The sequence below is a fragment of the Peromyscus eremicus genome, chromosome 23, assembly GCF_949786415.1.
Source record: "Peromyscus eremicus chromosome 23, PerEre_H2_v1, whole genome shotgun sequence".
Classification (NCBI taxonomy): Eukaryota; Metazoa; Chordata; class Mammalia; order Rodentia; family Cricetidae; genus Peromyscus; species Peromyscus eremicus.
In genome coordinates, this window is record NC_081438.1 from 2,241,628 (window position 1) to 2,245,780 (window position 4,153).

The window sequence follows — 4,153 nt, forward strand, 5'->3', positions numbered from 1 at the left end:
CTGAGAGTCAGTTACTACATTGAGAGGTTCTGAAAAATCCATTAATACCAACAGAATAGCATACAATTCTGATTTTTGAACTGAATTATAAGGACTTTGAACCACTTTACTTAATTTTTCTGATTTGTAACCTGCCTTTCCTTGTTTGTTGGCATCTGTATAAAATGTATGAACTCCAGATATGGGTTTTTTCCTCACAATTCGAGGCAAGATCCAATCAGCTCTCTTTATAAGATCAATTCTATTGCTTTTGGGATATTTGCTGTTAATTTCTCCCAAAAAATTACTACAAGCTTTTTGCCAAGCTTCATTTTCTATCCATAATTTTTCAATATCCTCCTTAGTTAAAGGTACAACAATTTCTGCTGGGTCTATTCCTGCTAACTGACGAAGTCTCAATTTTCCTTTCCAAATCAAGTCAGAGATTTTTTCTACATAAGTTTTTAATTTTTTATTTGGTTTATTTGGTAAAAATATCCATTCTAATATAATATCTTCCCTTTGCATTAATATTCCTGTTGGAGAATGCCTAGAAGGTAAAATAACCAAAATGCAATCCAGCTTTGGATCAATACGATCTACGTGCCCTTCATGTACTTTCTTTTCTACCAAGGCCAATTCTTTTTCAGCTTCAGGTGATAATTCTCTTGGACTGTTCAAGTCCTTATCACCTTCTAAGGTTTTAAACAAATTATTCAGTTCATCATTTTTTACCCCAACAATAGTTCTTAGATGAGAAATGTCTCCAAATAATCTTTGAAAGTCATTAAGAGTCTGTAGTCTATCTCTCCTAATTTGCACCTTTTGAGGTCTAATTTTTTGAAGTTCTATTTTATATCCTAAATAATTAATAGAATCTCCTCTTTGTATCTTTTCGGGGGCAATTTGTAAACCCCAGCAAGGCAAAATTTTCTTTACTTCTTCAAACATTCTTTCTAAAGTATCTGCATTTGAGTCAGCTAATAAAATATCATCCATATAATGATAAATTATAGATTTAGGAAATTTTTTACGTATCACTTCTAATGGCTGTTTTACAAAATATTGGCACAAAGTTGGGCTATTCAACATTCCCTGTGGGAGAACCCTCCATTGAAATCTTTTAACCGGTTGAGAATTATTATAAGTAGGCACTGTGAAAGCAAATCTTTCTCTGTCTTTTTCTTGTAACAGTATTGAAAAGAAACAGTCTTTTAAATCAATAACTATGAGAGGCCATCCTTTTGGTAACAGAGTAGGCAAAGGAATTCCAGATTGTAAAGAGCCCATTGGCTGAATTACTTTGTTAATTGCTCTAAGGTCTGTTACCATTCTCCATTTACCAGATTTCTTTTTAACAACAAATACAGGAGAATTCCAAGGGCTGGTTGATTCTTCAATATGATGAGCATTTAACTGTTCTTCCACCAGCTCTTGTAAAGCCTGGAGTTTCTCTGTTGTTAAAGGCCATTGCTGAACCCATACAGGCTTATCTGTTGACCATTTTAAAGGTAGAGCTGTTGGTGTTTTTGGAAAATTATCAGTTGTGCCCTGTTCTTGTATGACATGGATGGCTGGTGAGCACTCATTAGAATAATATCTTTTAATATTTCTCTCAGAAACATGTACTAATTTATGATTTGTTTCTGAGATTGGAGGGATATTAATCTGAGTATTCCATTGTTGTAACAAATCTCGACCCCACAGGTTCATAGCTATGTTAGCCATATATGGTTTTAATTTTCCTTTCTGTCCTTCTGGACCTATACATTCAAGCCATCTTGCACTTTGTTTCACTCGAGATAATGTCCCAATTCCTAACAGTTGAACGTTTACCTCCTGAAGAGGCCAAGTTGGATGCCAAAATTCTGGTGCAATTATGGTAATATCAGCACCTGTGTCTACCAGACCAGACAACAAAACACCATTTATTTTTATTGTTAGTTTTGGTCTTTGTTCATTAATAGAAGTTTGCCAAAAAATTTTCTTTATGTTTTTTCCTGAATTCCCTATTTTCTCTGTTTCATCATCTCGACTAACATGATTTATTCCTATAGACATTTGGTTATTTAGTTGCTTTGAGTAGGGGTTTCCTCTACAACTGCAGGAAAGGTTTGAACTGGATTTACTGTGGGGGCCTGCCTGAGGCCCCTCTGGGAGTTTCCCGAGGCTCGAGGCAGAGGATTACCCTGTCTGTCCCTTGTTGATCTACATTCGTTGGTCCAGTGTTTTCCCTTACCACACCTTCTGCATACTCCAGAAGGAAGGGGCATTCTGTTGCCAGTGTTCCTTGAAGAAACATTATTTCTAGGAATGACCTGTTTACAATCCCTTTTCAAATGTCCTTGCTTTCCACATCCAAAACATCTAACATTGCTCAAACCTTTTGAAATTGCTTTTCCTACCCACATATCATCATGGTCATAAGCCTCAACATTAACTGTATCTCTAATCCAATCTTCCAAAGGTGCAGATTTTGCCTTTAACGGCCTGATTATCCTTTTGCATGCTGCATTTGCATTCTCAAAGGCCAAAGATTCAATTATTATCTGACTAGCCTCTGAATTCGGGACCATTTTCTGTACTGCTGAAGTCAATCTTTGTAAGAAATCTGTGAAAGATTCTTTTGGGCCCTGTATAACCTTTGTAAATGACTCAGTTTTTTTTCCTGGTTCTTCAACTTTGTCCCATGCATTCAAAGCTGCTGTTCGACATAGAACTAGGGTTTGGACATCATATAAACTTTGTGTTTCTACTGAAGCATATTGGCCTTCTCCAATAAGCTGATCCTGACAGACTTGTATTCCGCTACCCCTCCATTGTTTTTCTATATTTTTAGCCTCATTATTGAACCACATTTTCCACTGGAGATGTTGTCCAGGTTCAAGAACAGCCTGTGCCAATTCCCGCCAGTCCTTTGGTATAATCCTATTACTAGTTGACCAGTTGTTTAACATTTGCTTTACATATGGGGAGTGCATGCCATAAGATGCTATTGCCTCCTTAAATCTTCGTAAGTCTAACATTTTAATTGGAGCCCAAGTATTTTGTTCATTCTCTTCATCAGGTAGCGTTGGAATGAGAGGCTGTGGTCCCGATGCTGACGAATATCATAGTTTGGCTTTTTATTGCTGTGATAAACACCATAACCAAAAACCTCTTGGAGAAGAGGGCTTCATTTGGGTCACAGTCCTCCATTGAGGGGATAACTCAAGGAGGAGGCTGGGAGTGGTTGTGCACACCTTTAATCCCAGCACTTGGGAGGCAAAAAAAAAAGCAGGTGGATCTCTGTGAGTTCGAGGCCAGCCTGGTCTACACAGAGAGTTCGTCCAGGGCCGCATAATAGACCATATCTCAAACAAACAAAGAACCTCAGAAGGAATCTGGAGGCAAGAACTGAAGCAGAGACCATGGAGGAACAGCGATTACTGGCTTGTACCTGACAGCTTGCTCAGCCTGCTTTCTTAACCACCCTGGACTACTTGCCCAGGGATGGCCCCGCCCACAACCCACTGGGTGAGTCACCAAGAATATTCCCACAAGCTTGCCTCCAGGCCAGTCCAGACAACTCTAGCTTTTGTCAAGTTCACAAAACCCAACCAGCATAGGTTGAACCCAGAGCCTCCAGGGCAGGGCTTGGGTCTACAAGTCATGGCTCAGGTGGTCAGTGCAAAGGTCTTGGGGGTCACACTAGAACTATGTGACTTGCCATACAGATCTAGTGGCTTTCCAGTGCCTCCCTTTGCTGTGGACTTCTCCCAGCTTACCTCCGAATCGCTCAGAAACATCTAGGCTCTGAGGTCGGGACAGTCACACGTGAAGCCTTTCAAAGCTGTCCAGGGTGACCTATGAAAGGAAAGAGTTACCTACCCCATGACCACTCCTCTCTACTCTGTCCGGGTCTGCCAGAACACGGCCACATATCCACCTTGCTCGCACACTAAGATACTGCCATCTTTTGCTCACCCATGTCTATTAGCTAACACGTCCACGCTCTGTCAGATGCTCCTCTACACGTGAATCTGCTCAGTTGTGCCTGCTGTGCTCTTAGCAAACTTAACCCAGTGACCCATTAGCAGCCAGAGCTGGGCTCTAAGTGAGTGCTTGGCGTGTGAACATGGCACCCAGGGCAGTCCTGACAGCAGCTTGTCAGAGACATGACTCCCCTCCTCTG